This window comes from Silurus meridionalis, chromosome 9, assembly GCF_014805685.1.
Source record: "Silurus meridionalis isolate SWU-2019-XX chromosome 9, ASM1480568v1, whole genome shotgun sequence".
NCBI classification, from domain to species: Eukaryota; Metazoa; Chordata; class Actinopteri; order Siluriformes; family Siluridae; genus Silurus; species Silurus meridionalis.
Genome location: NC_060892.1, coordinates 10,925,978 through 10,940,932, shown reverse-complemented (window position 1 = coordinate 10,940,932; position 14,955 = coordinate 10,925,978). Strand labels below are relative to the sequence as shown.

Genomic DNA, 14,955 nt, shown 5'->3' with positions numbered 1-14,955 from the left:
TCTAGGTCTCGCTGTCTAATTAGGCGTAGTGCGAGTGTTTTCCACTGTAAGTGGCGAATGACAAAGCAATGCTCTAAAAAAAAGATTTAAAACATCTGGGCTTAATTTGAAAGGCAGGAAAAGTATAATTACTTTCTCACAGCCTTCAGAAATTCCATAATATTTACACATTTTCCAGGATTAACCAAGAGCACCTGCATATCTAATTAGTTCTGTATAATACGACATGGTTTGAACTGCTTTATAATCTTTTATTAGTGCGGCACAAAAAAGCTTTTTTTTTCTCTCTCTCTCGCTGAAGAGGCTGAGCTCATGACGGAACCCGAGTAACACTGCCCTGAGATGCTCACTTTTTGTGTGTTTAGAATAGAGCACCATATGCTGGCTCTTCCAATTACATTTCCACTAATATTCCCCCAATGGTCTGTGTCTGTCTCGCTCGCTTCTCTAGAAGAGCTGAAACAGATGTCCGGATTAAGCCATAAGACAAGGAAACACTGATAAAGCCAAGTTACTAAACTCATAACAGCAGCAGCACTTTAACACTCACTTCATCACTTAAACATGACATGTCCTGAACTGACTGCTATCACCATTATTATCTGATTGCAAAAAAAAATTTAATTTTATATGAAGAGAAAGGCACCTGACACCAAGTGGAACTGAGTTCTGGTTTTGGTGCAGTAGTTAGTACTAACTGGATTATAATTAGTATAAACTAATATAAACCTCTACAGAGGCTTAGGGTTGCAATTACCATTACCAGTTGTGCATTCAATAGTACATTAGTGAACACTTGTTAATCTCAACAATGATGGAATACTAACAAACAGTGTCACCCAGATGATGATGGGTACCTATCTGATTCTGGTTCCACTCTAGGTTTCTTCCTCATACCATTTCAGAGAGATTCTTTTGCCACTGTTGCCACTGGCTTGCTCATTAGGGCTAAGCTTGTAGGGACTCATTTCTGATGCTGAAATTTATACTTGTAATGTAATTATTTCTGAATTATTAATAAATCTAAAATACTATATTGAGCCTATTGGGAAATTGTTTGGTTGCAGTTGCTCACAGTAAAAAATACAATAAGGATTAAAGTAAAAATAAAAATTAGAAATTTAAGGTACATATTAAGGTATATCTTAAGAGAAATGAATGTGCAGCAGCATGAAATGGAATTTGTAGCAGCAGTGAAAAGCAGATGGCAGAAAAAGTCAGACTACAATAATTATAAAGGTTTTTGCATATGTAACTCATTATTAATATCATTTCAACTGTGAAATTATTTAAACCATAAACTAATTTAAAACCGAGCAATATTATCTATGTGCAATATGTTTGATAGCGTAACTACTTACTCGTGGTCTCTTTTTTATTCTTTTGTATTTATACAGTGTGTTGTATATACTGTATTATGTTTCTACTTTTTTTTTTTTTTTTTTTTTACATATTTGAACATTTGTTTTTCTTTGCTGCTGTAACAGAGAAATGTCCCCACTGTAAGACAAATAAAGATATGTCATCTTATTTTTAAATTTTTTATTAAATTTTATTACTATTATTGCAAAAAAAAAAAGTGTCATTAGCACCCCCTAGCACTTACAGTATTAGGTGAAGGTATTATATTATTGTGTTTTTAATGTGTATATTAATAAAAAAAAATATAGTTGAATTGAATTAAATGCATCTTAAAGGGGTTTCAATTCAGACCAGAGGGATGTTTCTATATAGTCTGACCACTTCAGACTTTACCAGGTCATCTGATATAGCAAATTAATTATAATGTATCCCCTGGATTTAACTGGATTACTGGATTACTATTTCCTTCCAGTTGAAATTCGGACCTCTTCACACTGAGAAGCCTCCTTTTTATGTTAAGGCTAAGTAAATAGAGCTAAAGACTCCCTACTGTGAGAACAGGCATAAACGCAGCTCTAGTCTCGCTCGCTCGCTCTCTCTCACACACACACACACACACACACACACACCCTTCCTCCTCCAAACCTCATGATTTTTGTCTCTATGAACTCACAAATTTCCGTTAAAATGCAAGACGCACATAAAGGTTAAAGATACATGTATAAGCATAAATTGATTTGTTTACCTATATATATATATATACATATATATATATATATATATATATATATATATATATATATATATATATATATATATATATATATACACACACACACACGTGTGTGTGTGTGTGTGTGTGTGTGTGTGTGTGTGTGTGTGTGTGTGAGCATGCGCATGTGAGAAAAGGCTTTGTAACAATGTCTGAACTGAATTTAGGAGAAAAAGACATCAGTACAGTGAAGAATAAAATCTAATATTTAACAATGGCTGGACAAACTATTAGGGTTGAACTCATTGTAGTGTTCAAACCAACTTGTTCTCAAATGGACTTTGAGCAAAGCAATCTTCTCATGATCATTGTAGAAACTGTCATGAAAGGCTTTTAGCACCAGTAGGAGCACTGGAACACTAGTACATAATGTCAAGTGCACACGCTTCAGAGCTTGTGAAGGTACACTGTATGGCCAAAAGTATGTCTACAATTGACTATCCTTTATGTTCTTGTTGAGCATCCTATTCCTATTCAGAATCCAACATGGAGCACCGGTGTCAGGTGAGGAGGTCTGGGGTACATTTGGTTTTAGTTAGTCAGTGTGTTTGAGGTCATGTTGTACACAGTAGCATTATCATGCTGGAAAGGTTTTGGGCCTTTTAGTTTCAATGAAGGGAAAATGTAACAAAACAGCGAACAAAGACAATCTAAAAGACAATCATTGGCTTCCAATTCTGTGGCAAAACTTTGGGGAAGAACCATAAAAAGGGGTAAAAGTGTCAACACTCTTTTTTTGCTACCTATTATATGTAATTTTAAGCTCACCCTACCATTACAAATGTCCTTTTTACTTTATGTATGCAAAGACCTTTACGTTCCTGTCCTGTATTTTTTGTGCAGCCTGTACTTTGGGGAAAAAAGGCTATATAACCGGTGTATACAAGTCTTCTGAAACCCTATTGCCTAAAAGAAAAGCTAGGAGGCGTCGTTCTATAATCACTTAACAATTTACTCACTTCACTCAGTTCACTGTCACTGACATCTGTACATATGACAAATAAAACTTATCAAAGCAAACTTAACAAATCACTAAAAGGCTTCATGATCTACAATCTGAGCTAGAAAGAAATAAGCCCTAGCCTCACTTCATAGTTGTTAGTGCTGCTGTTTCTTCAAATCAGTCTAAAATAAGATATACCTTTATTCGCCCCACAGTGGGACAGTATTTCAGTAAATATGTAAATAATCTGTCTTAAAACACACAATCTGATGTAGATGCCAAAAATGAAACCTTATAATGATTTCAATCAGTCTGAGTAAGTACTATAAAGTAATGGAACCCAAGAGAATGCATTTTACATATTGAATGCTACCCAGTCAATGTTTAATATCACCCAGAGAGTTATGAATGTCATTAATATGAAATTATCTATTACTAGTCGCCAGAGGTCCACCATAATTCCATCACTAAGGAACACCTAATGTAAAACTGTACTTAAAACCACTAAATGCCTCTTACAGTGCTCCACTATAATGAGCAATGTTCGCATTTTTCGAAGTGAAATAGCTCCATAACAAAACCCTGCCATGCGACATTACATCATATGGTGCACTTCTGACCCGCTTAGGTCAAAGGTCTCAGCACAGCCTATTACCATAGTCAATAGGATTGGTCTGTGGAAGAGGATTAGCAAATGACAATTAGATCAGAACTGAGCCACAATCCACACAAGGTCAAAAGAGTGATGGCCCTGGAACAACTGAAGCAAATCTGAGCAGTCATCAGAATAACGCAAAGACATTGAGGCAAGTGAAAAAGTAATATATTAACAACTGCTTGTTGTGCAATTAATTATAAAGAGTGCTCTTTACGATCCACACATCAAAAGCTGAGAAAGATCCTCAGTCGCAAACCTGAATAACAATAAATAAATGAAATTAAAAAAAGATTTATCTTATTGATTAAAAACTAAAAGTCTGGGGGAGGAGCAATGTTTTTCTATAATACACCAAATATGCTGTGAAAATTTTTAATACAACTAAGGGAACAGAATGTACTAGCTCACATAATTTTAAATAAATATTTTACAGTAAAAAGACCCGCACCTTCTGCTGTTATAACACCGATCCCGGGTTTGATCCTGAGCTTAAGTTACTCTCTGTGTGGAGTTTCTGTGCACGTTCACTCCAAGTCCCCAAAAACTAAATCTGATTATCCGGTTATACAAATGTAATTTTGACTATAGTACACAGTTATAGAGGGGAATTCTCAATAATCTCCCTGGATCTGGTCACCTAGGTGAGGATGGTTCCTCTCAAAGTTTTCTTCTACATGTTTTCTTAGGGACACATTAGGAATCATTTTTCAAATATAAAATTGATATACAATATTTAATATCGTTCTGGAAAGCTGCTTTTTTGTGATAATGTGCACTGTTGAAGCAATATATAAATAAAATGTAATTAAACTGAACTGATAAATGCCGATGTGGGTTTCTTAGGTTTTCTGATCCCCCCTAAACACTGGAAAAAAATGTGAAACTCTACACATACAGTATCCTGAGCCCAGAATTGAACCAAGCAGTCTGGGCACTACCTCCTGTGCCACCATCATCAATCAAGTCATGACAACCTGATGACATTTGAATTAACTCCGGTTTTACCAAACTGTACCGTTTATGACTGGTTGAAATTATAAAAAATGTATTATGGTCATGTGGAAGAATAAAATTTAACTTCTTAGCTAAAAAAAAAAATCAACCTATCTGCTTTTGAATTACCTACAACACTGTGCTTGAGCAGCTCCAAGTCTCAAGCCTCCGACGTGTTTATTCATTTCTGTCATTTTCCCATAAAAGACCCGTTGAGTCCAACATTTCTTCCTGTATATACATATCCATTGCAAGTGGAAACTGAATCTGACAGTAATCTGACAGTCTAAAAACATGGATATATACCACATCAAAGATTTATGCAAAATAAGACGAGGAGAGCTATTTCTTGTTTCATATCAAAACGTATCTTTCCTGTCAGTAGAAAAAGAAAAAAACATGATCTGATTTCTTTTCAGCATGAAGCTATCCAATGATCCTGAGCTTTAGACACCTTCAGCTTTAAGTTGCACTAAGCGCTGGTCAGGAGCAGCTCACTGATAATAAAGTGCAAAGCGGTTTTTTTTAGGTTTGCGCCAGGGCACTGTGCCAGACCTCGATCCCTTGGGTTCAGACGCCAGTGCTGGATCTTAACAGTAAGGGCAGTAAAGCTCATTCAGGTCGCCTTCCAGATCTAATACACAGCTTGATTTGGCAAGCAAAGAGGTTTCTATTTCCAATCCACAAAAGCCGGCTTCATACGACTACAGGAAGGGAGATTGAGGAGCTAATATTTGGAGACAATTTTATTTGATTTCTGTGTTTATTGAGTGTAGTTTTTGACTTGTGGGGAACCTAATTAGCATCAAACGTGCGGAGCGGCGGTCAGACAGGAGGCAGCCAGAGGGTTTGGTTTCAGAGCTGAAGAGGGAACATGAGGTGAGAAGGAGGGGAGAGAAGTTTTAAATTCGGAGCTGAATTAATTCCTAAAGTGGTGCGTGTCTAAATTACATCAAATACTATAAAACATTCTTTTTTTAAAAAAGACTGACATACACAGTAACATTCAGCTCCATGTGTTATAGAGCAGTAGTAGCTCAATAGTTAAGTGTTTGTGACTGGAAGGTTGTGAGTTTCAGTCTCAGTGCTACCAGTTGAGCACACCATTGGGTCCTTGAGCAAAGACCTAAACCCTTAATTGGTGAAAGTCTGGACTGAATTTATACCACACAATTAAAATATACTATAGTATTTATACTATATATATATATATATATATATATATATATATATATATATATATATATATATATATATAAATTAGAGGTGTAACAGTACATAAAATTCACGGTTTGGTACATACCTTGGTTTTTTAAGTTCAATTTCTATACAGTTGGGGGAAGAAATTAAAAACATAAGATTTTTTAGCACAGTTTATTTTATTAATAAAATTATTATTATTATTACCATTTGTGAACATAAACAGTTAAAATGTTTAAAACAAAATAAAATGCGCAAAACAAATCTTATTTCTGGGACAAAGTGAGTAACCACAGTGACACAGCGCTAACTTTAGTTTCTTTTTTATACCCCTGGCATTGTTGTGTATGTTTTCAAGTTTAATAATAATTTTTGAAAATGCACTTAAAGTGTGTGACGGAGAGTAACAAACTTGTGGTCTGCCATTTAGAATGTATTGTATATAAAGTTATTCCTAATGAGTCCCTGAGACAACATGTAGAAGAAAACTTTGAGATGAACCAAACTCAAAAAAAAGATCCCATCCTCACCTAGGTGACCAGATCCAGGGAGATTATTGAGAATTCCCCTCTATAACTGTGTACTATAGTATAGGATTTGGAGTGAACGTGCACAGAAACTCCACACAGAGAGTAACTTGAGCTCAGGATCGAACCCGGGATCCTGAAACTGTGAGACAGTGTTACAACAGTAGAAAGTGTCTTGTATTTTTTTGTTTTTGGTTTTTGTGCACCATTTTGCCATTACAGCTAAAAAAATTTTTTTTATCTCATGACAAACTACTTTTCACTCTTTAAAAAAGAAAAACTTGACTTTTTTAATCATAATTTATGAACTGAATGTTCAATTTGAACATTTCTTTTGCCATCATCTATACATGACCAAATCACACAAAAGATTAAGCATCTAGGCCGAGTTGTTTATAATTTGAATTACATTAGAGTAGTAATTCTACAGAATATTTATTTTATAGTGGCAGTAAATGCTACATATAAATAATCAGGTGCTGACAGGTTTTTTAATATGAAAATATAATGAATTAACTCTGGCTTAACTCTGACACAATCTACAAACATATTGCATTTATAAATGTATATATATATATATATATATATATATATATATATATATATATATATATATATATATATATATATATATATTTATATATAAATATTAAAGAATGATACATGATACTTTTTTATCCTTTTAAATATACATTACTGTATATCCTTTATTTCAATGAGTTCCTAATATTACTTGCAGCAATAAAGAGTTGTTCCTTTAACAGCTTTACCTCTGACTGTTACAAAGTGCTGACACAGGACACCACTTCACCTAGCATTGATTTTAAGTTTTATTCTGTTTATTTTTAGACTTTAATTATGTGTCAAATGATGCTGAAAGTGGAAATCTTTCTTGTTCTTCACAAATCTTGCAGCATAGGAAAAAGACGGACGGAGAGAAACCGCATTTAACAAACAAAACCATAAAGAAAATGCAATAATCAACAACGCTGCTCCATCTCTACATTCCTATATCGTAATAATTCAGTGTTTCCAGTCTAACATTTCCATATCACAAAAATTCCTCAGACTTTTTATAAAGGCACCTAACAATCCCATGAAATATACTGATGGAGAATTCAGAGTAGTATTTCTTTCAGTGTGACATAAATATTGCAACACTCATCTGAGCAACTGAATTATGGGATTTATTTCAGCCTTTTATTTTGTTTGGTATATTCACAGCTGTCATCTTAAAGCAGGAACATTGTCTAAAATGCTCCCGGAAAGTGAGGACTCACACGTGTCCATAACAAAAAATAATTACAAGCAGGATGGTGTGGTGTGGCCCATTGTCAAGCGGTGTTGATCATTTTTTAAATAAAAGCACATTCTGAAGTAATTTGTCATTTATCTTTAGAACAGCATGTGGCACTCTGACACTGGAGACTCCTTGCATAAATGTCCATGAACACATCCTTAGAGAATACGTCACTCTGTCAATATATCAATTTAGCCATATTTTTGACTTGATTTCATTTATGGCGTTTGGCAGACACCCTTATCCAGAGCAACTTACAGTTATCTCAGTTATACAGCTGAGGGTTAAGGGCCTTGATCGAGGGCCCAGCAGTGGCATCTGGGTAATGCTGTGATTTGAACCCATGTCCTTCCAATCAGACGTCCAACATTTTATCCACCAAGCTACCACTTCCCCATTATATGATTAAATGGTAGTACAATTATGTGAATGAGTTGTTAAGATAGAATTGATAACACATTAGAACGGGTGCAATTTTTTATAAACTGTCTACAGTTTAATACATAAACGTAAGCAACACCTGACCAATCAAATTCAAGAAATTCAACAGTATAACACAAAATCATGTATTTGAAACTATTTAAAAGACTTAGACCAGCATAACCTACAACTGAGTTAGTGTAAGTGAATTTAAACTGAACGCACAGTTATACACTCATGTTATACACTCATGTTATACACTCATGTTATACACGGCGCTAACTCATGATTTAGCACATGCACCGTGATGCACGTCATTTGTGTGAAGTGGGCATCACTCAGTCTAATCAGATTGATCCTGTGCTCTAAATCTCGAGCAGCCGGCGTGAGTTTCAGCCCTAATGTAATAGACTCACGGCTATTAACCTCAGGGAGCAGCAGAAATAACGAATACGGCGTACAAACACGCAACGCAGAGGCTATTTTCAAACCACATGAATCAGGGGGGGAGCCATTCGAAGGCTTGTTACTATTTTTATTTCTGGTGAAGCCAGATATAACTACATCATTAATGAGGCACGGAGCAGTGGATAAAGCATTACGGCCGCCAGATCAATGCGAGCGTCTGTGCATGCCAGGGCCGGGCAACTAACGTTGTATACTTTTAAGATGTTTTCACATGACACGGTATCCATGATAGCGTTCGTGTTTAAAAAGTAACAGCCGTGTCAAATAATGGATTAAACACATTAAAGTGCTGTAACCATGGAGTCTTAAATACTCATGCCTACATAAATACCTATAGTGTATCAATATGATATTTAACTACTTTCTCACAAATCAGACCTGTGTGCCAAAGCAGGGCAATATGACCATATGATATCGGTATCACAATACACTACTACAATTTTTGAGATTGTAAAATAGTACTACGAAACCGATACCATCGATATTGAGATCGTAATGAATTATTGAAAAATCGATATCATCGATCATGGAGATTGTAATGTTGTACTGCGATACCGATATCAACGATCGTTCAGATTGTAATGTAGTACAGCGATACTGATATCAACGATTATTGAGATTGTAATGTAGTACTGCGATACCGATATCAACGATTATTGAGATTGTAATGTAGTACTGCGATACCGATATCAACGATTATTGAGATTGTAATGTAGTACTGCGATACCGATATCAACGATCAGTGAGATCGCAATGTAGCATTGCAATATTGATATCATCAATCATTGATATCGTAATGTAGTATTAAAAAAACAATATCATCGGTCATTAAGAACATAATGTAGTATTGCAATACCGATATAATCAATTATTGAGATTGTAATGTTATATTGCAATACTGATATCATTGAGATTTTAATGCAGTACTGCGATACCGATAGCGCTGGATCTTAATGCAGTAATGCGATACCGATATCGTCCATCATTAAGATCATAATGTACTATCGTCACACTGCCCTTCCTCCACGCACAAGCAGGATTTGTGGGAAAGTAGTTTGATAATTTCACAGCACTGAGTGTCAGACTATGATATATACCGTATAAAGTGCATTCACACTGTAATAAATTCACTTAGGGGCTAATTCATCACGTGCGATATTGTCATATCGTAAAATGGATATGAGAACGTGATGAAAAGTGCACACGGTTATGGCTAGACAGAAAATGAATTAATAAATAAAGAAATACATAGAAATATGTTTGGTTTCAAAAAATGTGTATGTTGGCAGAAAAACAAGTTATTATAAGACATTTGAGGGGGAAAAAAATAATATTAGGCATGCTGTATGTAGAAACACTGAACTTCTTGTGTGTGTTGGAAAGTTAATTAAATCTCCTGAGGTAACAATATTTGCTCATTTGATTAAAAATAATACTTTATACCCGATATGATAATAATGTTGACGTTTCAAGACAATAAATACGATAGCAAACCCTGCCCAAGAGTATAATGAGAAAAAGTAAATGAAAGTATAAAGAACAGTTCTTCTTATATTATCGATAATATCGCACAGTCCTTAAAGCAAAGTGGACCATACACACAAGATGCAACTCAAGTCCAACTAGATAAGTGACATATAGGGTTTAAGTGCGTCTCAGACCCATAAAACAGCACTTCCACCATGTCTCCACTCATTCCTGTTCTCTTTCCTTACCGTCTGAGAAACCAGGCCACGTTAATGAGGGAAAGTGTGCGCCTGAAACACGTCCTGAGCCATTCTTCACACCGACCTGCTCCACTTCTCCTCTTCTCTCCGCGCAGCCTAAAGAGCACCGAGCACTGAGGCGCTACCGCCGCGCGATCCTCTACCTCCTCCTCCTTTCTTTCTCTCTCTCTCCCTCCCCTCACGCTCTCTCTCTCTCTCTCACTCGCGCGCTATTGTTCTAGCTCGTGTTGTAGCTCGCGCACAGTATCCCGGGCGCCACGTAGTTTTTTTTTATTATTATTTTTTTTATAATTATTAATTGTTAGCGTGCGCCATCGAGTGCAGCCCGATTCCCTCTCACGCGCTTTCGAGAAATATAACGAAATACTCCTAAACGCGCGCGCGCACCTGGCGGGAATGTTTATCTCCAGGATTCCATTATTGATCATTACAACTAATATTACTAACACTAATACCGCTACTAGTTCTACTATCACTATCACAACTAATACTGTACAAATACTACTATCACTATCACAACTAATACTGTACAAACACTACTATCACTATCACAACTAATATTGTACAAACACTACTATCACTATCACAACTAATACTGTACAAATACTACTATCACTATCACAACTAATACTGCTACTAATACTACTATCACTATAACAACTAATACTGCTACTAATACTACTATCACTATTACAACTAATACTGCTACAAATACTACTATCACTATTACAACTAATACTGCTACAAATACTACTATCACTATTACAACTAATACTGCTACTAATACTACTATCACTATTACAACTAATACTGCTACAAATACTACTATCACTATAACAACTAATATTGCTACTAATACTACTATCACTATTACAACTAATACTGCTACTAATACTACTATCACAATTACAACTAATACTGCTACAAATACTACTATCACTATTACAACTAATACCGCTACTAATACTACTATCACAACTAATACTGCTACTAGTTCTACTATCACTATTACAACTAAAACTGCTACAAATACTATCACTATTACTACTAATACTACTATCACAACAAATACTGCTACTTGTTTTACTATCACAACTAATACTGCCAGTAATACTACTATCACTATTACAACTAATACTGCTACTAATACTACTATCACTATTACAACTAATACTGCTACAAATACTACTATCACTATAACAACTAATATTGCTACTAATACTATCACTATTACAACTAATACTGCTACTAATACTACTATCACAATTACAACTAATACTGCTACAAATACTACTATCACTATTACAACTAATACTGCTACTAATACTACTATCACAACTAATACTGCTACTGGTTCTACTATCACTATTACAACTAAAACTGCTACAAATACTATCACTATTACAACTAATACTGCTACTAATACTACTATCACAACTAATACTGCTACTAGTTCTACTATCACTATTACAACTAAAACTGCTACACATACTATCACTATTACAACTAATACTGCTACTAATACTACTATCACAACAAATACTGCTACTTGTTTTACTATCACAACTAATACTGCCAGTAATACTACTATCACTATTACAACTAATACTGCTACTAATACTACTATCACTATTACAACTAATACTGCTACAAATACTACTATCACTATAACAACTAATATTGCTACTAATACTATCACTATTACAACTAATACTGCTACTAATACTACTATCACAATTACAACTAATACTGCTACAAATACTACTATCACTATTACAACTAATACTGCTACTAATACTACTATCACAACTAATACTGCTACTAGTTCTACTATCACTATTACAACTAAAACTGCTACAAATACTATCACTATTACAACTAATACTGCTACTAATACTACTATCACAACTAATACTGCTACTAGTTCTACTATCACTATTACAACTAAAACTGCTACACATACTATCACTATTACAACTAATACTGCTACTAATACTACTATCACAACAAATACTGCTACTTGTTTTACTATCACAACTAATACTGCCAGTAATACTACCATCACTATTACAACTAATACTGCTACAAATACTACTATCACTATTACAACTAATACTGTAAATAATACTACTCTTACTATTACAACAAGTACTGTGTATAATACTACTATCACTATTACAACTAATACTGTGAATAATACTACTATCACTAATACTGATACTAATACTACTATCACTATTACAACTAATACTGCTATCACTATTACAACTAATACTGTAAATAATATCACCATCACTATAAAACTAATACTGATACTAATACTACTATCACTATTACAACTAATACCACTACTAGTTCTATCACAATTACAACTAATACCGACACAAATACTACTATCACAATTACAACTAATACTGTGAATAATACTACTATCACTATTACAACTAATACTGCTACTAGTTCTACTATCACAATTACAAATAATACCGATACAAATAATACTATCACAATTAAAACTAATACCGATACAAATACTACTATCACAATTACAACTAATACTGCTATTAAAAATACTATCCCTATTACAACTAATACTGTGAATAATACTACTATCACTATTACAACTAATACTGTGAATAATACTACCATCACTATCACAACTAATACTTATACTAATACTACTATCACTATTACTGTGAATAATACTACCATCACTAATACTGCTACTAATACTACTATCACTAATACAACTAATTCTGTGAATAATACTACCATCACTAATACTGCTACTAATATTACCATCACTATCAACTAATACTGCTACTAATACTACTATCACTATTTCAATTAATACCGATACAAATACTATCACTATTACAACTAATACTACTATTACTACTGCACTACTACTATTGCTCTTACTACGAATACTATTACTACTAGTGCTACTAATAATAATAATTCTATACTATTACAAATCCTTCTACTAATACTACTTTACTACTACAATAATTCTCACCAATACTTACTACTTCTATAACTTATACTGCTGATGTACAGATAGATAGATAGATAGATAGATAGATAGATAGATAGATAGATAGATAGATAGATAGATAGATAGATAGATAGATAGATAGATACTTTATTCACCCCAATAGGGAATGTACAAAATATACTACTACTATTTGGGGAAGTGAGAGCTCAGTGGTTAGGGCTCTGGGCTACTGATCGAAAGGTCAGAGGTTTAAGCCCTTGTATCACCAAACACAAAACTTGGGGCCCTTGAGAAAGGCCCTTAACCCTCTGTAATCCAGTGTCGCTGTATTATGGCTGACCCTGCACTCTGACCCCAGCTTCCTACAGTGCTGGGATATAGAAAAAGAAATAAAGTAAAAAAAAATTATTTATGTGTGAATAATTATTAATGCAACAGAATCTGTTTTATATAATTTACATTGCTACTTTTAACTACAAATACTTAGTTTCACTTAATCGGGTATAATGTTAGTTTTATTTTCCTATAAATGTAAACATAATCTACAAGAAAAAAATTTCTTCTAATATTATAACTACTACTACTATTAATAATACCACTACTGTTAATAATGCTAATAGTACTAGTACTATATGTGGAAGATGAATAAACACAGGGTTAACTGTGTACTTATCAATTACTTTTAATCCATCACCTGTGGCCTAACGTGTTCAGTCTTGGAGAGTTTGGGAATATAAAAGCAGTCTAATAAACAGCTAGCATATCACTGAACATAAAGGAATAATGAGCCTGATATTTAAATACTTACTTGAGTATTACAAAATCATTTTACTGTTAAATAGATGAATCTTCAGAATTCCACATTAAAATCATCGTGCAGTTCTTCTTCAACGTTACATGTGAATAATGAAATCATTTAAAGGATTTAAGTTGAATCAGTCCATTTGAGACATGTGATCTTGATTATTAATTAACTTGCAAAGTGTTAATGAATGTTTAATAGAAAATCACATTTGCACAACACCCCTTGACCAAGGCAGGAAGCGAAACCTGCCTTGGTGATCGACAATATACAAGCGAACAGCTTGTAAGCTTGGTGAGGATTGTGAATTTAAAGCCTGTCCTGGGAATAGACTCTGAATGGGATGGCAGTCCATAGCAGGTCACCAATTCATCTCCTTGCATGTTTTTGGGATATGGGAGGAAACCAGAGTACCCGGAGGGAACCCACATGGACATGCAGAGGAAATACAAAACTCCACCTAGACAGCAACCTGAGCTCAGGATCGAACTGACTACCGTGGAGCTGTGAGACAGCAACAATACCTGCTGCGCCACTGTGCAGACAGGCTACGTGATAACTGTGCAAATGTGATCAACTGTTTAGGTTCATTTATTCATTTTGGATTCCTCTGTCCTAGTCAGGGTCACAGTGGAACTCAGAACCTATCTATCTATCTTATGAATGCTCTCTCCTTCTTTCTTCTAGCACACATTTTCAACACCTATTGACACATTTTCGAGACAACAATCTACTATAATGTTTTGGTAAGGGGGTGAAATCCGAGGCCCATGCAGACAAAAGAC

At 34.5% G+C, this 14,955-nt stretch overlaps 1 protein-coding gene across 2 annotated transcripts in view; it reads right to left on the bottom strand.

Annotated features, from left to right (window-relative positions):
- Positions 1 to 10,570, bottom strand: part of LOC124391517 (myocyte-specific enhancer factor 2A-like) — a 36,071-nt gene extending 25,501 nt beyond the window's left edge. Inside the window, exon 1 of one of the 2 annotated variants that reach the window (XM_046858133.1) lies at positions 10,359 to 10,570. The gene's annotated coding sequence lies outside the window, so the exon portion shown is untranslated. The remainder of the gene's footprint in view (positions 1 to 10,358) is intronic. The other variant, XM_046858134.1, reaches the window with a different exon arrangement.
- Positions 10,571 to 14,955: the final 4,385 nt, after the last annotated feature.